Source organism: Eleutherodactylus coqui, chromosome 3, assembly GCF_035609145.1.
Source record: "Eleutherodactylus coqui strain aEleCoq1 chromosome 3, aEleCoq1.hap1, whole genome shotgun sequence".
NCBI lineage: Eukaryota > Metazoa > Chordata > Amphibia > Anura > Eleutherodactylidae > Eleutherodactylus > Eleutherodactylus coqui.
The window spans coordinates 115,863,740-115,886,523 of NC_089839.1; the positions used below are offsets into that span (position 1 = coordinate 115,863,740).

At 42.1% G+C, this 22,784-nt stretch overlaps 1 long non-coding RNA gene across 4 annotated transcripts in view; it reads right to left on the reverse strand.

The window, feature by feature from the left end:
* Window positions 1–22,784, reverse strand: part of LOC136620915 (uncharacterized) — a 756,434-nt gene that overhangs the window by 145,079 nt on the left and 588,571 nt on the right. For all 4 annotated transcript variants that reach the window (XR_010791190.1, XR_010791191.1, XR_010791189.1 and 1 more), the window contains one exon: window positions 5,444–5,546. This is a non-coding gene — a long non-coding RNA (uncharacterized lncRNA). The remainder of the gene's footprint in view (window positions 1–5,443; window positions 5,547–22,784) is intronic.

The following is a 22,784-nucleotide window of genomic DNA, read 5'->3' on the forward strand; positions in this document are numbered from 1 at the left end:
TTGTGTGAGTAGGTGCCAGAACCCTACAAAATGATCTCCAGCAGATTACTGGTCTGCATGTTTCTGACCACACTGTCAATAACGGACTCTATGAGGATGGCATGAGGGCTGATGGCCTGTAGTGGGATCTTTTTTCATAGCCCAGCACTGTGCAGCTGGATTGGCATTCACCAGAGAAGTTCAGAATTGCCAGGTCTGCCATAGGCACCCTGTTCTTTTTATAGATGAAAACAGGTTTACACTGAGCACGTAACAGACATGAAAGAGTTAACTTGAATCTTTTGTTTAGCGGGATCCTATGTGTGGTTTAAGTTTTCATTTAATATTTTTAAGCAGTGTAGTTTTCTATCCCTGGTGCATGTGCCAGAAAATGGGGATACGAACAGCAAAATATGTGGTTTTAAAACGATCACAAAATACTGACAGTGGTGGAATCACATAGCATACTGTACAACATGCCATCTAAGATGCTGAGAATCTCATGAGGATTAAAGAGTTGCTAAAAGACCACTTCCTCTAAAAGTCATGTGTTTCCTTGTATGCCGGGTAAAGGAACTGCAAATAGAAATCACTATTCCCCCACAAGTGCCTCTTGTCATGACATCAGTTGTAAGAACAAAGTCTGTTTTCACTGCCACATGGGAGAAATGATGATAACAGATTTGTGTGGTGCATATCATAATGGAACTGTATCTTTGTCAATCTTATGTAACACATTCAGTTTTTGTGTTGATACAACGAAAGAAAACCACAGAAAGTGGTCTGGTATTGCCCCTTGACATTAGATCATAGATTCTCAATCTATTTTTTACAAGAGCCTCACCATGCATGGCAAAATCTTTTAAAATGATATCAATTTAGATATTTTCTCATGGACCCAACAGAACTTTTCAAAAAGTACAACCTTAATTCCCAAAAAGTTGGGAAGCTGTGTAAAATGTAAAGAAAAAAAGAATGCAATAATTTGGAAATCTCACCTAACCATATTTTATTGACAACAGAACATAGAAGGGGAGGGAGACATTTTTCTATTTCATAAAATAAAAAAATTAGTTCATTTAGAAATTGATGGCAGCAACACATCTAACAAAAACTGGGACAAGGGTAACTAAAAGTGCAATTGGGCGGCGAATTTACAGGGGTACAATCTCTTCAGAAGAGACTTAAGGAACCAGAAAGGGGGAGGGGTATGTCTGTATGTCAAATCAAACTTAAAGCCGAGACTACGGGAGGATATAGGGGTACGAGACGAACAGGTGGAATCTCTGTGGGTAGAAATAAAGGGAGAAAGAAAAGAACAAAATCTTGATAAGGGTCTTCTATAGACCACCAAAAGTAGCAGAAGAAATAGAAAACTTACTAAGGCAGATAGAAGTGTCAAACCGCAACAAAGTAATTATCATGGGGGACTTTAATTATCCGGATATAATATGGGAAAATGAGACCTGCAAATCTCACAGGGGTCATAAGTTGTTGAGAGTAATTAAAGATAATTATCTGAACCAACTTGTGCAGGAACCAACGAGAGGGAGGACCACTCTGGACTTAGTACTAACTAACAAACCAGACCGAATAAAGAAGGTACAGGTTGAGGGGAACTTGGGGAACAGTGACCACAATATAATTAACTTCCAGCTGTCATTCAATAAGAAGCCTTATCAGGGAGTGACAAATAAACTAAACTTTAGTAAAGCAAAATTTGATGAGCTTAGAACTACAATCGGTAACATTAATTGGGACAACATCCTCAAAAATATCAGTACAGAGGAGAGATGGGAAAAGTTCAAAAGGATCCTAATCACCTCATGTGAGCAGTTCATTCCCTTTAAAAATAAAAGAATCTCAACTAAAAGGAAACCAATGTGGCTCGACAAGACGGTTAGAGGGGCAATAAACGAAAAAAAGAAAGCGTTCAAACTACTGAAGCAAGAAGGCAGCGAAGAAGCACTAAAATCGTACAGGGTAAAAAAACAAAATATGCAAAGATAGGATCAAAATTGCCAAGGAGGAGGCGGAAAGATGGATCGCCAAAGAGAGCAAAAACATACCTAAACTATTTTTCAACTATATTAACAGCAAAAGGATTTGCAGGGAGAGCACTGGCCCTTTAACAAATAATGCAGGGGAAATCATTGATGATGATGGAGGGAAGGCAAATCTATTAAATAGTTTCATTTCAAGCGTATTCACAAACGAAAAGGAAATGCCACACAAGATACAGGGGAATAAAATAAACCCCTCGCAAAATATGTCATACCTAACGCAAGGGGAAGTGCGGAACCGATTAAAGAAGATTAAAATCGATAAATCGCCAGGCCCAGATGGAATACACCCAAGGGTACTAAGGGAACTAAGTGATGAGTTAGCTAGGCCGCTATACCTAATATTTCTAGACACTATCAAGACCGGTGTTGTACCATTGGATTGACGCATTGCCAACGTGGTTCCAATTTACAAAAGGGGACCAAAAGTGAGCCTGGTAACTACAGGCCGGTAAGTCTCACTTCAGTAACGGGAACAATTTTCGAGGGGATTCTGAGAGACGCCATCGATGAGCACCTCAAGGAGAACGAGGGAATAACTCCTCACCAGCATGGATTCAGGAAGTGTCGCTCATGTCAGACAAATCTGATCAGTTTCTACGATGAAGTAAGCTCTAAGCTGGACCTGGGAGAATATATTGATCTCGTATACCTGGACTTCTCTAAAGCCTTTGAAAAATGAGACAGCTCGGATTGGGTGAAATCGTGTGTAATTGGGTAAAAAATTGACTCAATGATAGAAAGCAGAGGGTGGTAATAAATGGTTCGTACTCTGATTGGGCCACCGTCACTAGTGGGGTACCATAGGGCTCAGTATTAGGCCCCATTCTGTTTAATATATTTATCAACGACCTGATAGAGGGGCTGCACAGCAAAATTTCAATATTTGCAGATGACACAAAATTATACAATATAATTAATGCAACGGAGGACAATGTACGGCTACAAATGGACCTAGATAAGCTGGGGGCTTGGGCAGAAAAATGGCAAATGAAGTTCAATGTTGATAAATGTAAGGTTATGCACATGGGCAACAAAAATGGATGTCACCAATATACACTTAATAGGGTACTGCTAGGGAAAAGTGATATGGAAAAAGACCTGGGGGTATTAGGGGATTGTAGACTAAACTGGAGTAACCAATGCCAATCAGCTGCTGCAAAGGCAAATAAAGTCTTGGGATGCATTAAAAGAGGTATAGGGGCGAAGGACAAGAACATTATCCTTCCATTATATAAGGCACTTGTCAGGCCCCACATGGAATACTGTGTACAGTTCTGGTCACCGCTGCTCAGGAAAGATGTTACGGTATTGGAGGGGGTTCAAAGAAGAGCGACTAAGCTAGTACATGGAATGACGGGACTAGAATACCCAGAGAGGCTATCAAAATTGGGACTATTTACTCTAGAAAAAAGAAGGTTAAGGGGCGACCAAATAACCATGTATAAGTACATGAGGGGACAATACAAGGATCTCTCCCATGATCTGTTTATACCCAGGACTACGACGGTAACAAGAGGGCATCCGCTACGTTTAGAGGAAAGCAGGTTTCATCACCAACATAGAAGGGGATTCTTTACTGTAAGAGCAGTTAGACTGTGGAACTCTCTGCCGGAGGACGTAGTGATGGCAAAATCCATAGAGGAGTTTAAAAGGGGACTTGATGTCTTTCTGGAGAGGAAGGATATTACAGGATATAAATCTTAGGTTAATTGTTAATCCGGGTGTACAGGCAGGTAGGAACTATTAGGGGTTGATCCAGGGATTAGTCTGATTGCCATTAGGGAGTCGGGGAGGAATTTTTTTCCCCAAAAGGGCTAATTGCTTCTTGCTCTTGGGGTTTTTTGCCTTCCTCTGGATCAACAAAACAGGAGGCTAACAGGCTGCACTAGATGGACATTGTCTTCATTCAGCCTTACGAACTATGTTACTATGTTACTATGTAAAAAGGCTTGAAGAGTGGTACTAATGAAAAATAGCTTTGTAGATGTTTACAGACCATTGTAAAAAAAGAGTGGATGCTACACAATACTAGACATGGCCCTGCCTATAACTTTTGTGAGATGTGTTGCTGCCATCAATTTCTAAATGAGTTACTTTTTTTAAATGAAATGGAAAAATATCTCCTTTTCCCCTTCTCATATGTGCTTTAAGTTCTATTGTGAAGAAACTATGGTTAGACGAGATTTCCAAATCATTACATTCTTTTTTTCTTTACATTTATTTGCATTTTACACAGCGTCCAAACTTTTTTAGAATTGGGGTTGTATAAAAGGATGCAGTAATTGCTGCTAAATCAGAGATTGGTACAGCCAGAGAACGCCTGTGCAGGATATAATCACTTTTGTCAAAACGACCTCCCCAGCTGCTCTTCACCCACAACAAGAGGGCAGTCTAACAGTTTGAGAAGCACTGACATAAACCACCCTTCAATCATGAGTAGCATGAAGCATACCAAAAGACACCAACCCCTCACCCTGAGTACCTCCTCCACGGCCATCTGTATATCATCTATTTGAAGATGAAAATCCTAAGCTATTGCGGTTTTTACCAAGATCACTCCCAACAGGCTAACACTTCCAGTTTTGTAGACCCTTCTTTTTAACTTGTGTCTTGTACAGTGGAAGCAAGGGCAGTAGTCCTCTTACGATCCTCAGAGGGCAGGATAAAACTGGTTTCACATTGCATTTTTTGAATCCAGTACAGGTTTCCATCTTTTATGCAGAGCAGAAACCAGGACAGAACCACTGGGATGAATATGCAAGACAGAGATCTCTTCGGTCTCCATCTCATGTTGTTTCTGTCCTTGTTAGTCATCAAAAAGCACTGTCCTTTCCGGCTCACATATTCACTCAAATATGTACTATGAATTAATCTCAGGATAATATGCCCCATAAAGCATTACTAAGAGTACAAAAGCGCTATTCAGATAGGCAAGACCCAACCTCATTTTGCCCTGAAAGTTTAGGCAGACAAGAGTGTGTGTGTGTGTAATGAGCAACAGATTTCCTTTTAATAGGTTGTTAAACAAAAAATATTTATAGTTAAATCCAGTCCATATTTATGATCATTTTTTGCATTTACACTTATTTAAAAGAATTTTCCTATCTCCAGATATTCCCAGAGAACTGTCAAAATAGTGATGCTTGCTGCTTCTATTCTGTGTCCACTTCAGTTATCGTTCTACCTACTCAATTTTCCCTTGTGTCGTGAGCAGCTGCTTCTGAAGCTGCTGCGTCTTCTCCAATGCCAGAAGAGATGTTGAGCAAGTGATAAGGGAGCGAGATGACGTTACTAAAAGTGTAAATACAGAAAAATGTTTATAATTACGGCCTGGATGTAACTATAAACAATATTTGTCTTGGGACAACCCCTTAAGTAAAGATGTTTTTTGGACATACCGGTTATACAGCTTCTAGAGTGTGAATAGGCTGGACATGCTTGATAAGAGGTAATATCTTCTCCCATTTTAACTGTCAAGCTCCTAGCATTTCTTCACTGGACCTGGTGGGAAAAGTAGAGTAAGAAAGGTTTAGAGCTGAGGTGCAGCATGGATACCAGCACAGTTAATACATGTAGAATCGTTGACAAGCAATGGCATCACCAGCCGTCCACAGAAAAACCTGCTCCCTGTGATGTGTACTAATTTCATCGTGAAAGTTATCTTTGTCTGACAGTATCTTAAACTTCCCATTTTTTTTAATCAACCCTAAGGCCTCCCTCACATAGGTGTTTGCAAAAACGCTGCGTTTCTCAATGCAGCATATACTGCAGTTTCAGCGGCGTTGGCGTGCGTTTTGCCAGTGTTTTGGCTACATTTTCAGCACGGCTGAAATCGCAGCCAAGGAAGCTGAAAAAAAAAGCAATACTCACCTAGCAGGCGCCTCCCGCTGCTCTCCAGCGTTCCTACAGGCTTCCGTGCAGTTTTCAGCACCAACAGAACATCTCTTGCTAGTAATGGGTATTGAAAACCCCGTCTCCAGCAATAGATTGCTCTGATTGGTTCTCGAGCACTGGCTCAGCCAATCAGAGTCAGCTCTCAATGCATCAATCACAGACACATGCGAGCGGAAAATCGCAAATGCTTTACACTCGTGTGTAGGAAAAAGCGATTTTCCATAGCATGCTATGGAAGGTATTTGCTGCAAAATCCAGAGGCGGACGCCCGCCCCAGATTCCGCAATGCTAATCCGTGCAGTCGGCCTTAAAGGCATGCTATAGGCAAGGCCCCAAGTTACCAGGACACTTGGGGGGCATCCAGCTCTCCCCCGATCTTATCCCAGTGGGGGAATCTTCTGGCTATTTAAATCCTGGTTGATCACATTTTAAAACCTGCTTGCAGAGAATCCCCACTGTGCTGAAACTCTGTTATTTTAGGGTCTGATGACAGCTGAGATTACAAAGCTTGGCCTGGAGAACAATCAGCAAGGTCTCCAGCCATGTGATGACTGTGAAAAAAATGAGTTTGGGGATATTTATCCGAATTTGAAAAATTGATGCTATATTTATAAGCTTTGTAACATCTGCAAAACTGAAACGGAAAGTTAAAAAAATGATACTGACATAAAGTAGACATATGGTAAATGATATTTATTAACTATTTTGTGTGGCATGCCTATCTGTATTACAAGCAGAAATTGTGAAATTTTTGACAATTCTACTTTTTCCAAATCTTTTTGAAAATGTGGATTTTTTCCTAAATTAAGACAAACATACCAATCAAAATTTACCATGATATAAAGTATAATGTGTCATAAAAAACTGTCTGAGAATTACTTAAACAAGTAATAGCATTCCAAAGTTATTACCACATAAAGTAAAATATGTCAGGTTTGAAAAATTGGGCTGGGTCACATAGGGCAAAGTCTGTCAGCTCGAACATGCCGTCCAAACGGCATGCGTCCTGTTACAGGGTAGGAGGAGCTGAGCAGATTGATACAAGTTCTACTGAATCTTTATCTATAAAAGTATATATTCTATTCATTTACATCTCTGCTAATTCGCAGCTGAACATGAATGTACATACAGGGAAGGCTGTCAATCACTGATAAGACCACCCACTATCCCTCTACCTACAGTCATACACAGATAGCTGTGAATCCTACAAAAGATAAGACCCCAAAACTTCAGTAATTGGTCCCTCACTTCCCACATGTTAACAGACTGTTGTGAAAAGAAGGGATGGTAGACATGGCCCTGCCCCAGCCTTTTTTTAAGATGTGTTACTGCCATTAATTTCTAAATGTGTACATTTTTTTGAAATGAAATGAAAAAATGTCTCCCTCCCCCTCTGATACGTTCTATGTTCTATTGTTGATAAAATATGGTTAGATGAGATTTCCAAATCATTGCATCCTTTTTTTCTTTACATTTATGTATATTTTACATAGCAGCCAAACTTTTTCGGAATTGGGGTTGTATAATGCGAAGCAGCTACTGTCCCATGAATAGGATATGTGTAGGAGTGACTGGTTATCAGTATTTTGCACCTGTGTAACCTCCCTCATATACAGTTGCAAGAAAAAGTAAGTGAACCCTTTAGAATTGCCTGCATTTTTACATTGATTGCTAATAAAATGTGGTCTGTCTTGGTGCAACTTAATGAGCGTCAACTTATAAGCATGTCGATCGGTGGTCTTTTTTTTAACATCCAAGAATCGCTGCTATGGAAAATGATTGACCAGTACCATTGTATGTCCCCACAGGCTGCACATCTTCCTGTTCAGAAGGATAGGTCTACAGATGATCAGCAGGCATCTTTATGATTGTGGAAAGTCAATGATCAGCTGTTAAATGAACTTTTGGTTATTGGTTGGCTGATCATTGTATCTGTTACACAGAATGATTGTCAGGTCAATTAACATTCAAAGGAACAGTCCTGTCCAATAATTAGACCACATAAAAGGTCACTGAGTCACAATTACAGACATACAAAGTCTAAACTATTAATGCACGGCTTTTATTGAGAACACCAAGTAAGCATCCACAGTGCATTGATACAAAATGAATCTTGGTGTTCACAGCTTCTCCAAGAGCTAATTGGCAAATTGGTATTTCCTTTAAGGATGTACGATTAGATGTAGGAGTTTTACAGGTGATTTGCCCATTAAGTAAATGCATCCAAAGCCTGGTTATGGACATATCTGTTCTTCTCAAGAAAGACCGGATAATCAAATCTATTCCTCAGTTCAAACAACTTTCAGAAGGCCTCAGAAGATGTGCTTACAAGGATGGATTGGCCATTGAACCCACTGGGAGAAATCCCAGTGAGTCGGTCAGGTCCGGAGGACTGATTCAGTGGCAGACATTTTTTTTAATCTAATTACAGAAATGCACTAAAATAGAATAAAAAAAGCTATACTGTGTTGTTCCGTCTGCTTCCTGTCTGTGTAGTAAACGCCGCACTGGTCACCAGCTAACTTGTGGATAGAGCATCACTGTGGCCAAACCTCAGCCTCAGCGTTGGTGAGGCCAGGGACTGGCCATAGCATTCATATGAATGCACTACCTGAAAGTCAGCAGGAGACAAAAGCATTGTGGATTGCACAGATGGGTGTGCAAAGGGTGACACAGGTGAATATTGCTGTTTTTTATTTTGCTGTATATATAGGGCATTAGTGAAGAGGGTAGTAAAAGGCATTATTGCTGAATGGGGCCATGAGGGGAATTATTACTAAATGGCGCCATGAGGAGCTTTAATAATAAATGAAGACCATGAAAGACATTGTTACTGGATGGAAACCATGAGAGGCATTATTACTGAATGGAGGCATGAGGGGCATTATATTATTACTGAATGGGGACATAAGGAGCATCATTACTGTGGGGAACCATGAGGGGTATTATTACTGAGTGGAGGCATGAGGGGCATTATATTATTACTGAATGGGGACATAAGGAGCATCATTACTGTGGGGAACCATGAGGGGTATTATTACTGAGTGGCGACACAAGAGGGTGTTATTCATGAGTGGAGGACTAAATATGGCATTATTACTGAATGAGGACCCTTTTAATATGTGGGGACACTGTGGTGCAAATATAATTGGCTATTTGTAGCCCTCTATCTTGTATTTAAACAGCCATAAATGTTCAATGTATAAATTATAAGGATTGTGTAACTGAGTCTTATAGACTTGCTGGAACCATGTTAACATCTGGACATGGTATCACCATTGTCTTGTAATTCTACCACCATTGTCTATAGACTCTTGTCATTCTATTGTCTAATTAATCATGCAAATCTATCATCATTGTATTAAGACTGAACTGGGGACTTATACCCCATTTACACTGACAAATGATAGCTCATAAGTCGCTCAAAGGACAGTTTGAGTGACAGTTTTGAGCAATCATCTTTGCATACTTTATAGTAGCTAATTAGCTACTACACAGCTATGCAGGTGTAGCGCAACGCCACCGCTATCTCTTGCTGAACACTACACCTGTTCTGCATGAGCAAACAGCTGTAGTGTTCTCTGCACTTACAGCCCGTGCCCCGCTGCGAATTCACAGCAGGACACAGGCACAGTAAATCTTATCAGTGCATCCGGCTGATAACAGCCTGCTCCGCTGATAACAGCTGATCGCTGAATTCTAGCAAGCTAGAATTCGGCGATCAACAACTCGTGTACTAAAACTGCACAATGTCAGTGCATTTAGACAGAATGAGAATCTCTCAAAAGATTCTTTTGAGCGAATTTTGAGCGATTCTCGTTGTGTCTAAATCAGCCTTTATGTATATTTGAAGCTTAGTGCTATCATTGTCTTAAGAATCAGTTTTGTTTGTCTGATCTGGTTAATGGTCACTTTAGATTGTGACCTTTTCAGACAAGCAACTTTATGAATTGATATTTGTGACACAAAAATTCAAGCAATAGATCATACTAAGTATAAAACTGGAAAAGGTTTTAGAGAGTTAGAAGCATTTTGAGCCTGTGATGGGGAGTGTCCTCTCACAGTGTGGTTCCCAAGAGGTCCCCTGTTCTCTGACTTTTCACCACTGCTTCTCCGGTTGATGCACAAAGCAGATAAGTATACTTAAGGCTCTTGGTGATGTGAGTATTCATGTAACGATTGTTTAAGAATAGTTTACAAAACATATATGCAATATCATCTATTTTTATGTAACTTTGTTTTATTTTTATCATTTATTTGTATTAATAAATTGTGTTCTATTAACCCATTTGTCCTTCTTCAAAGCTGTATCCAAACTTGTTGTTTTCAAGTAGCAAAACAGGACACTAAAAGCGGCACTTTCTGTACGGGGCGTACAGGGAACACAAAAAGGTGGGTACTATTACTGTGTGGGTCACCACAGGTGATATTACTAGTATTACAGATGGCAAGATTATGTAGAGGTGTGGAAAATGAAAGCAGGTGGCTGTAAAATTGAGGAGTCAAACATGTATGTTTCAAATTCTGCATATACAAGTTGTGACCGTGAGAAGCTGTCATAGCAGTCTGGGTCGAATCAAAAAGAAAAGGGAAAAGGACCAACAATATAAAAATTGTCTATCTCCAGGAGATGAACCTACAAATAGGTCCTGACACATGGCAAATTCTCACATCTGTTTGTCTCTATTTCTTGGTCTGAGTCAGATCCCTTTGACTCAGTTCAGCCAATGCATTATTTTTTTTTAAAAAGTATCTTTTAGGAAGAATGGGCCTATCAGTTTATTCAGTGCTGGTACCTTTTTATTTCAAAACATTGACAATGTGTGATGAGGGAGGTTGTATCTGCATCCTGAGGTATCTAAACAACATATCAGTGCACTATTGATGTCAACCACTAGTTAATTCTAAATTTAGTGATGCTGGGAATATCTGTTGTAGAAGGCATACTTCCATACTTCTGCCTTTTTGCATGCTGCACTTAATATAGTAGGGGTTGAGTGCACTCAGATTGTTTACAAGAATGGGAAGGGAAGGGTTACACAGTCAAACTATTACCATCCAAGTACTTGAGCACGAATTTGACATTTAAATCCTTCGTATGCTGGCATGGACTTTCCAGATGTTGGCATGTCACAGACAGGCTGGGTCTCAGAAACCACAGTTGTTCCAAAGCAAAAAGTGGAGGAAAAAAAAGAGGATAGTATTTTACATTTCTCCAACGTGCTGAATCAGCAGCCTTTTCACAGAAGGGCATAATTTCACCACTTAACACTTTCTCTGATCATTCACATCATATTATGCAGTTTTCTACAGTCAGCAGATAATTTACTGGACGTGTTCAGGATTTATAATAAACAGATTATTTTTGCAATTTGTTTCTGACTTTATGCCTTTATTTGTTTTCCTTTTGAACAAGTAGGGAGAAGGTGAACTCATTCATGTCATTGTCAGGCTGCTCCTTCTATTGTATTCTTTCAGTATTTGAACTTTCCAGGACATTTCCTGTTTTTAAATAAAGTTTCCAGCAAATATTGTACAGAACTTCAGTTTAACTCCCATAGAATTTTCTAATTGTATCAGCTTATACTTTTCTGATACTTCATGTTTGCCAAGTTATAACTTAATAAAATGCACCTCAAATCTCAGTAAAAAAAAACATGGATGTAACATTCTGATAGATCACAAGAAACACAGTATGGAAGATGTTTAAATATAAGGCAACTTTCCTCTGAGCAAACAGCCCCGTATACCATATTCTGTGTAATGTAGCACACCAGCACGTGTATAGCTGGCATTAGGCTCCATGCGAAAATACACAGAGCCACCCTTTTGCTAATAATATGGCACAACGCACACACTATGAATTCCCCCAATTATCGTCCCTTCCTTAAACAAATTTGCCCAAGCAGCAAATTCAAGATAGACACATGCACAAAATTCATTTGCTGTAGGCATTTAATAAAGGCTATCACATTCATATGTCCCTATAATTACATATAGTAATAATTTTTGACATTTGTCACCAAAACAGATGACTTAAGTTTTCAGCATTTTTTTATATGCTCTGAAGGATAGAAATTTTTTGGGAGTTAAATGTCTCCACAAATATCTGGGAGACAAGAGCAGATGAAGCGGCATTATGTGGGTGAAAACAAAGTATATCTGCTAATGTTAATTAGCCCACAATGCATGACTTGAAAATGAAAAACAAGTTGAGGCCCCTTTGATCCATTTAGTGGAACCAGCTACAGCTGCTAGAAAAAGTGGAATCACCTGGATTTCTGCATACTAATAAAATGTGGTCTGATTGTTATTCAAGTCACAATTCTAAAGGCCCATTTACACGGGACGATTGTCGAGCAAACGATGCCCGAAGTCGTCCCTGTATATGATCGCTCTCGTGCTGCTGCACGGAAGCTAGAAGCGCTGGCTCGCTCACAGAGCGGACAGTAGGGGGGCAGGGATGCTGCAGAAGATTTCTATCCTTGCGCTTCCCTGCCCCTCTCCATTGACTTAACATAGTGGCCTTTCAGTATTGAACGGCTGCTATTAACACTGAACTCATCGTCCATCGTTTATGCTGCATAGATGATGGACTAGGAGCTGATTGCGAAGTGTAAACAGCATCTGTTTAGTACTGAACTGACGTTATGTTAAGTTAATGGGGAGGGGCAGGGGATCGCAAAGAGAACTCTCCTCCAGCCTTCCCGCTGTGAGCCAGAGATACTACCTTCCATGCAGCAGCACGGGAGCTAGTATGTGCGGGAACAAGTGTCAGCCATCGTTTGTCTGTCATTTGTCCCGTGTAAACAGGCCCTTAGGCAACACCATCTGGCTAAACTAATCGCATACATAGGCAATGTGTTTTTCAGCTGACCGCATCACGGGCAAAAACCCATGAACGAGAGAAATCCCTGACCAAGTCACGGCTAAATCTTGCGTTTTCCCACTAATTCACACGGCCAGGTGCAGCGAAAATACGCCACAGCCGGAGTTCTGTCCGCCAAGGGGAAAAGAGTTTAGTAATGCTAAACTCTCTCACCTTTCCTCTCCCTCCCTTTGCCGTTTGATCATGGCAATAGAATCTCCCATAGAAGCCTATAGGAGCTGCCAGCAAAGGAAGGGGAAAGGGTTTAGCAGCGCTAGCCCCTTCCTCTACCTCCCTCCCATTGCCAGTGGCTCTCATAGGCTTCTATGGGAGCTCCCGGTTTGATTGCGGCCAAAAGATAGGGCAAAACCTATCTCGGTCCTTAAGGGGTTAATAAGCGGTAATCATCTCCACAAAATACTTTCTGTAGCTGCCAATAAGATTTGATCAACATATAGGCAGTTGTCCTGAAACCAGCAGTCAGGTGTATCCAAGACCTCTGTCTTAAGGCTGATTAGACACAACGAGAATCGCTTACACTTCGCTCAAAAGAATCTTTTGAGCGATTCTCGTTCTGTCTAAATGCACTGCCATTGTGCAGTTTTCGTGTGCGAGTCATTGATCGCTGAATTCTAGCTTGCTAGAATTGAGTGATCAGTTGTTATCAGCGTAGCAGGCTGCTATTAGCTGGCTGCACTGATAAGATTCTCTGTGGCTGTGTTCTGCTGTGAATTCACAGCGGGGCACAGGCTTTAAGCTCAGAGAACACTACAGCTGTTTGCTTATACAAAGCAGCTGTAGTGTTCGGTGAGACATAGCAGTGGTGTCCCGCTGTGCCTGCATAGCTGTATAGTAGCTACTTAGCTAGTATAAAGTATGCAAAGATGATCGCTCAGAACTGTCACTCAAACTATTGTTTGAGCAACATTTGAGCAATCATCTGTCAATGCAAATGGGGTATAACTTGCTGTATTAACGATACCTTTTGGTCTTTCTTTGTTATTCTGTACTCAACATTCTCATGTTTGTTGGGTAATGTGCTTATTTCAAATCAATCAATAAAGCCTTAAAAAAGAAAAAAATACAGGTAATTTCAAAGTGTTCACTTACTTTTTCTTGCAACTGTAATGCCAACTAGTGTTACAAATCTATAGGGACAAGACAACAAGATATCTTCCCTTTCACATCTCTACCTAGAGCGGTGAAAACAGAGATTCCTCTTCAAGATACAACAGTGGTGTGGAGGGAAGTAAGAGAGCTTTATAAGCTTCCTTTTTCGCCTTTTGAACAGATACCACTATGGGATCATCCAAAATTCAAACAGGGGAAGGATCCTAGCCTTTTCTGAGAGCGGAGAAACAGAGGGGTAGCAGTAGCACAAGATTTAATGCACTTGGGAGAAAATTGATCGGTCACTTTAAGAGTAATTAAAGCCTGATGTCCCCGGGTGGGTTGGATTCCGCATGCAGGAGCCCGCAGCAGAATCCCACCGCGCCTGCGGCCGAGGACAGTGCTTACCTGTCCGGATCTTCACTGCAGATGTGTGCGGAAGTGCTGGCTGACGCACATACATAGTACAGACTTTTTTTTAAAATCTCCTGTTTTCCCGCAGAATCTGCGGCCCGTCCGCAATTCAATTGCGGACTGGCTGCGGAATGGATGGATTCCATTGACTTCAATGGAAGCCATTTGTGTGGGAACTGCAGCAAAATGGAGCATGCTGCAATTGGTTTTCTGGAACAAAAGGTCTGCAAAACAAATCTGCATGCTTTAATTCAGCTGTGGACGCCCATGTCTTCTTATGGACGGCTTGAACTGTGGATCGTTCGCAATTCAAATTTGCCCATTGACATTGGGCCTTAAACCAAATACCAGTTATCACATAGACATAACTTGCCTATAATACAAATCCACAATTTTTGCAAAAGACGACTATTCCTTTTAGAGCGAGAACTAAGGAGCAAATGATTTTGATACTGTCACCCACAGAAACAGCAGGAGAGTGACCACTTCCTCTCTATACACTATGCTCCGGAAACCAGAGAAAGGCAAAAATCTCAATGAGGTAGAACACAATTTTCCCCATTAAAGTTAAAAAAAGTCCTTCCTGCTACCAATCTGGAAATCAGAATAATTCCCGGCTCAGTATTGTTGCACTCATAACTGGCATCCAGACCCCCCTCTTAAACCCTCTTATCGAATTTGCCATCACCACGTCCTCAGGCAGAGAGTTCCATAGTCTCACTACTCTTACAGTAAAGAACCCCCTTCTATGTTGGTGTAGAAACTTTCTTTCCTCTAGATGTAGAGAGTGCCCCCTTGTTACAGTCCTGGTTATAAACAGATGATGGAAGAGATCTCTGTATTGTCCTCTGATGTAATTATACATAGTTATTAGAGCGCCCCCTTGTTACAGTCCTGGGTATAAATAGGGGATTAGAGAGATCCAGTCCTGGGTATAAATAGAGGATTGGAGAGATCCAGTCCTGGGTATAAATAGAGGATTGGAGAGATCTCTGTACTGTCCCCTCATATATATACACATAGTTATTAGAGCACACCCTTGTTATAGTCCTGGGTATAAATAGATGATGCGAGAGATCTCTGTATTGTCCCCCGATATATTTATACATAGTTATTAGGTTGTCCCTCAGATATCTTTTTTCTAAACTAAATAACCCCAATTTTGATACCCTCTCTGGGTATTGTAGCCCGCCCATTCCATTTATTACTTTAGTTGCCCAGCAAGAATTGTGGAAGTGTTGGCTTTCAACGCAAGTTGATGTACAAAAAATGGTATATGAACACTGGGCCAGCTGGTGCGTGATATACAAATGAACAAATCATCATTTCTGTAAAGAATTACTTATTCTTTTTACAGTGATGGCCATTTTATATTACGGCAGAAAACTGACAAATTACCAGATATTCCATGAAAAAATGCAGCACATAACACAAAGAAAGCAGCGAACTACATGGACTTGCAGGTTTTTTACTGATTGCAAATTCTATGTTACGTGAAGCTTGTTAAGTTACTATAGAACAGTTATACTTAGAAACATTTTTATATTCCTTCTCCTGTACACAATGACTCTTATATGCACATGATAACTAGTGATGTACTCTACAACAGAAAACAACTTCAAATTATATGCTACTGGCAAACCTGCAATTTTCATCTCGTAGTAGGAAACGTCAACAAAAAGACAATACAACTAGAACACAGTGTTAATAAAGATGACTCTGTTCTTCACTACTTTTGATTGTTTATATATTATGCACGTGTCTTCAGAAATGACATGTACTTTATTTTATTCTAAAATTTCTACTGTCCGTCTTTACAACAATAATATTTGTCTTTTGACGGTACAAATAAAAAAAAAAATTCAATGATATCCCATGTTCTTCTCAGGGTTCGTATAGTCATAACGGTCATATAAGAAAATGTCAAGAACGAAATGCTTGTAAAAGTGTGACTTATAAGAAATGTTTCTTGCATTTGGTAGTCTAGGGGTATGAAAATGGTTATAGAGATCCTGTCTAGTAAGTAGTCCCATTGCGGAAACGCAGTTAGTCTTGTCTCAATCGGAAATACGGTAAACGGTACAGTAAGCAACGGATAGTATTATGGTAAACAATAGATATTATTCATGTGCAGAGAAAATGCAGATGAGTTCTCTATGTGGTTTTATTATATCTTTTAATACTGTAGTATTTTCCAACAGTATTTCTGCAATAATGGTATATAACAGCAGCGACCAGCAACCAGACAACTATCACTGCTAAAGGATATCCCTTTAAAAGTATAAACTTTTAATCAAAGATTTTTTAAAGCTGTTATTAACCTCAATATAAATAAGGGAGATGGAACAATATCTTTGCAGCACCATCTATTGGAAGGCAGCATTCCTACAAGTCAATGTTAGTCTCATATATACAAGCCTTGTAACAATGACTGGGAATTGTTACAAGCCTTGTATAAAGAGTCTAAAGGCTGGTTTACAGATGATCGCTCAAACGACAGTTTGAGTGACAGCTTTGAGCGATCATTTTGCATAAACTTTTAAGTAGCTACTCAGCTACTTAAGAGCAATTAAGTGTGCAAATGAAGCCTTAGCTGAATGCAGTTAATAGCCGGAGGGCTAGTATCTGCGCTCAGATCCTTTGTTCTCCACAGGGAAAATTGCTATCAGCACTCCCCATGGAGAATTTCTGATAGGACTGAAGGCCAATTTTTAGGTTGGACTGAATTTAATGATCAGCTAGCAGTGCCCGAAAAGCGCATGATGGGTGTGCGTTTAGACGCGCCGATGATCGCTAAAACGATCGCCAATTAGCGATTTTTTAGCGATCATTGGCTGGCGTAAATGGGCCTTAACAGTGACTTGCAGGAATGCTGCCTTCCAATACTCTCCCTTATTTGCATATTACCCAGAGGAGCACAAATGGCCTTATAAGTCTCCTCACTCAGTCACCTTCTAGGTGCTCTCCCTAAGAAAAAATTATAGTGTTTCTAACCCGAATATACATCTATATATAACCTTCCTTCCTTCCTTCCTCCCTTCCTCCCTTCCTCCCTTCCTCCCTTCCTCCCTCCCTCCCTCCCTCCCTCCATGAAACTTTGGGAAGTTGTTGAGTACACTCCTGGGAAGATTACTGGCATAGTACATCTATCCTATGATAAATGACGCGCGTGCGAGCGTCGTCGACAGTTAGGCCCCTCCCCCCACGTAGATCTTTCGATTTCCATCATTGCCACTAATTCTCTCACTTCCCGATGTCATAAAAGCTTAAAATTTGGCACGAGCATTGATTATGTCATAAATAGGAAAAGCTAATGGGTCCAACTCGATTATTCAATTCTAAGCGCAAAAGAATTAGCGTCCAAATTTTACGTACGGAATCTAATTCTCTCACTTCCCAATGTCATAGAAACTTTAAATTTGGCATAAGCATTGATTATGTCATAAATAGGAAACGTTAATAGGCCCCAACTCGATTATTCAATTCAAAGAGCAAAAGAATTAGCGTCCAAATTTTACGTACGGAATCTAATTCTCTCACTTCCTGATGTCATCTATATATATAAAAATGAATGTATGTCTGTCTCTCCGTTATGCATTACTACACCATTCATCCGATCGCCATGAAATTTTGGGAGGTTGTTGAGTACACTCCTGGGAAGATTACTGGCATAGTACATCTATCCTACGATAGGTGGCGCGCGTGCGAGCATTGTCGACAGTTATGCCCCGAAGACAAAGATCGTTTGATTTCCATCTTAAGCACGAAAGCAAAAGGCATTACAAGCAACGGGATGTGTGTTCAACTACAAAATGATGCATCCGCCGAACGTTTCGCAAGACAATTGCTGGATATTGAGAATGCTGAGGTAAAATGAAAGCTGTGCTATGATTGGTTGCTATTTCTTATACTGCTGAGGTAACATGAAAGCTGTGCTGTGATTGGTTGTGATATATTATACTGCTGAGGCAACATGAAAGCTGTGCTGTCATTGGTTGCTACTTATACTGCTGAGGTTACATGAAAGTTGCGCTGTGATTGGTTGCTATTTCTTATACTGTTGAGGTAAAATGAAAGCTGTGCTGTGATTGGTTGCTATTTCTTATACTGCTGAGGTAACATGAAAGCTGTGCTGTGATTGGTTGTGATATATTATACTGCTGAGGCAACATGAAAGCTGTGCTGTGATTGGTTGCTACTTATACTGCTGAGGTTACATGAAAGATGCGCTGTGATTGGTTGCTATTTCTTATACTGCTGAGGTAAAATGAAAGCTGTGCTGTGATTGGTTGCTATTTCTTATACTACTGAGGTTACATGAAAGCTGTGCTGTGATTGGTTGCTATATATTATACCGCTGAGGTAAAATGAATGCTGCGCTGTGATTGGTTGCTATTTTTTATATTGCTGAGGCAGAATAAAAGTTGCGCTGTGATTGGCTGTTATTTCTCTTACTGCTGAGGTAACATGAAAGCTGTGCTGTGATTGGTTGTTATATATTATGCTGTTGAGGTAACATGATAGCTGCGCTGTGATTGGGTGTTATATATTATAAAGCTGAGGTAACATGTAAGCTGCGCTGCGATTGGTTGTTATATATACCACTAAAGTAACATGAAAGCTGCGCTGTGATTGGTTGTTATCTAGATATATAAAAACGAATGTATGTATGTCTGTCTGTCTTCGCAGCAACGCACGACGGGTAAGCTAGTATATGATAATACATATAAAATACCTATGTGCTGTTTTAGGATAAAGGATTATATAGCAGATATTACTGCAGTACTCACATAGATATACACACAGATAACTTTCCAGGGACTGTCGGCCTATATTGAAGGTGATGTTCGAAGAGCACATTAACTCTATACAGGACCTATCATTACCCTGCCTAACAGTGGAGCGATAGCCCTGACAAGAGCACCCCATACACTCAACGGAACCTAACCTTTACTGTAACCCTACAAAACCCTAAGACCAACACTGCATCCAAGACTAACAAATTTAGGTACTTGACGCGGTCATAAGGGAATATTCATAATGAAGTACATGGAGAGGGGGAATATCTCATATCCTCCAGTGATGTGAACCATATGAATCATGATGATTGATGCTAATCTATCAAGAGAACTATCAGAGATTACATAGCACAAAACTCCAGCTACCGGCTCAATAAGCCAATCATGAATGCCAGATATCCAGTGTGCGGTATATTCAACACACACACTCAAGCATGCCTGTGGAATGCGCACCAACCAACTTCTGCCAACTTTTAATGATGTGCGTATAATTATAACGAGTACACACATTTACATTAGAACATGCGTACATTGATATTAATAATGTGCAATAACGTTTTCTTGTTTGGTACCACCCTCTTCCACCAGCTTAAGGGCACTGTGATGGGGAGCCTCTGTGCCCTCACTTATGCCAACCGGTTCCTGGGCTGATAGGAGGACACTTTGGTTAGTTATCAGTGTGTGTAGTACCTTCAACATCAGAGCTTGAGTCTACATTTTGGGGTTTATAATGGTTTTAAAGAATCTTTGCATAAAGGTTTTGTTACCATACAGCGCGGCGCGTCGCTCCGGCGGCCTGGAGCCCTGTGTCGAGGTTATCCCAGCAGCTGTGGGTGGCGGCATGGGCGTGTCCGCCCGTAGGGTGCCGCCCGCCCTCCTCCGTTCTTCTTATACAGCAGTGGGCGGAGTTCCCTCCTCCCACTCTCCGCCCCTGGGCGGAACCTTGTGGTTAAAAGACTGGCAGTGAAGTGAGCTCATTGCCAGTTATTGGTTCTGCATGCACCTAGCCAGTCTGTCTGCGGCTCGCCTCAGCCAGTCCCTAGTTGTCGGTCAGCTCCCTCTGGTCCCCTATTACTCTGTCTGTTTGTGTTGGTTCTGTTTGCCTCTAATCTAGTCTGGCCCAGTCAGTACTAGTTGCTATCCAGCACCCTGCCAGTTTGCCTGTGAGTCCCAGCTCCAGCCTTGTAAGTTTTGTTGGTCTGATTCATCTGCCTCCTCTGTCGGCACTCTGTTCCCCCCATTAGGTAGTTTCCTGCTTGTCAGTCGCCAGGTCCCTAGCCAGGGCAGGGACCGCCGTCCAGTTGTCCGCCTGGGGTTAGCCAGGGCCGAGGCAAGTAGGCAGGGACAGTGGGGGTGCGGGAGATCAGGGCACCCCAACTGGCGCTCGGGGGGCAGAGTGCCGTAACATAATAACTGGCCCTTAAAATACTGTTTTTCTTTTCATGGCGGCGATCAGCGCCCTTGCAAACCAGCTGCAAGACCTGGTGCCGGTGATCCGGGATTTGTCAGCTCGCATGGTGGCCCAGGAGCAGTGGGCATTGTCGCAGGAGCAGAATGCCGTTACCAGTCCCGAACCCAAGTGCCCTCTTCCCGAGGTGTTCTCTGGGGAGAGGAACAAGTTTTTCGTTTTTCAACAGGCGTGTCGCCTGTTTTTTCGGATGCGTCCCCGCTCTTCCGGCTCGGAGGTCCTGAGGGTCGGGCTCATAATGTCCCTGCTGCGGGGCTCTGCCCAGACTTGGGCCTTTTCCATTCCCGAGGGTTCCCCCTCCCTGCATTCGGTGGACTCCTTTTTTCAGGAACTCGGGGGCATCTTCGATGAACCGGACAGAGTGGGGTTGGCGGTTTCACGGTTGCTGGCGCTGCATCAGGGGTCGCTTTGTGTGGAGGATTATTGCTCCAGTTTCAGATGCTATGCGGGTGATACTGCATGGAACGATAGCGCCCTGAAAGACGTTTTTATGCAAGGTCTCTCGGACGCGGTCAAAGAACTGTTGATCTCCCATCCCGTTCCCGGGTCCTTAAAGGAGGCTATGGAGTTAGCAGTGAAGGCAGATAGGAGGCTCAGGGCTGGGAAGCAAGATAGACCGACCCATAGAGTCAGGGAGGTCATTTGTCCTGTTCCCTCCCCGTCCGTACCAGTCTCTGTTCCCGAACCTATGGAACTGGACCTGCTGGACCCGAGGAGCGACGCCGGATTCGGTTATTACATCATCTCTGTCTCTACTGCGGGAAAGCTGGACATCGGGTGATAACCTGCCCCCGGAGGCCTCAGCGTCCACAGTCTGAAGCGGCAGAAAGACTTCCAGTCCTAGGCGATTGCAGGGAGGGTCGCCTAGGACCTCAGGTACGTCCTAGACTTCTGATACCCTGTCAGGTTAGATTCCGGAACTTCTACCGCCTAGGGCAGGCGTTTATTGATTCCGGAGCAGCTGCTAACCTGATAAGCATGCGTCTCATTGAGCCCCTGAGGGCTGAATTTGTGGCGCTAAAGACGCCAATTCGTTTTGCTAGCATTGATGCTACTCCTCTTGCTTCGGGCTTGGTACGATGGAGGACCCCAGTGTTACAACTCACGGTGGGGGGTCGCCATTCGGAAGGTCTATCGTTCCTGGTAATGGAGAAAATGTCGGTAGACATGATACTAGGGATGCCGTGGCTGGCGTTGCACAACCCCCAATTCGATTGGGCCACTGGGGAGCTAACCCAGTGGGGGCCATCCTGCCATAGCCATCACGCTTCCCTTCCTCCCTGCCCAGTCGATACCGCACTCAGTCCCCGAGGTCTCACTTACCTTCAAACCCCGTCCGCCCGCCCTGCTGCTGATGTCGCCACCGATGCCCTGCATAGGGGATGGAAGAAAGGGGTGGGGTCTCGTATGCAGTTGCGTTGTGAGGAGAGTCTGTCGGTATTTGAGCCGTACAGGGTGGGACAGAAGGGGTACCGGTCCTCTGGAAATCGCAAAAGGAGGGGTCGCAGGGGGTTCCATAAGTCGTTGTCGAAACCTGTTGTCTCTTCGGTGAGGGCCGAGGCAAGTAGGCAGGGACAGTGGGGGTGCGGGAGATCAGGGCACCCCAACTGGCGCTCGGGGGGCAGAGTGCCGTAACAGGTTTATATTTTTAAAGGGGTATCCTTTAGCAGTTATAGTTATTTTCCCATCACTTGTAAATAAAAGTCCCTGAGTTCTTAAACTTTGTCCAAACTTTGTGACTCTTCCCACACACATCCACCTAATCAATAAAACACAAAGCATTGCTGTCAAACTGTCGTGCAGGATACTCGTCATTGAAAAGCATGCAATCTGTTATCTGGAAGTCAAGACAACTACTGGCTAAATGAGTGATCTTTGTGGCTACCTGGGCCAGTCATTGGGAACCTCCATACAACCATTTGTCTTCCATTAATAAACAGTCTCTGACTAGCTTGCAGTGGTCCTCATACTGATATTAGAAATGTGCAATGTTACAATCTGTCCTTATATGGATGTTAACTGCATCCAATTGCTTAGGGATGGCTGGATGTTTATATCAAAAAACAACTGTCACATGCTGGTGCCAAAGACCGTGATGCCAGCTCCATTGTTTGCATGCCTTTACCCCACCAGTGCCAGGACAACCCATCATTCCCTTACTGCTCCTTGTGCGTACCTCTGATCTC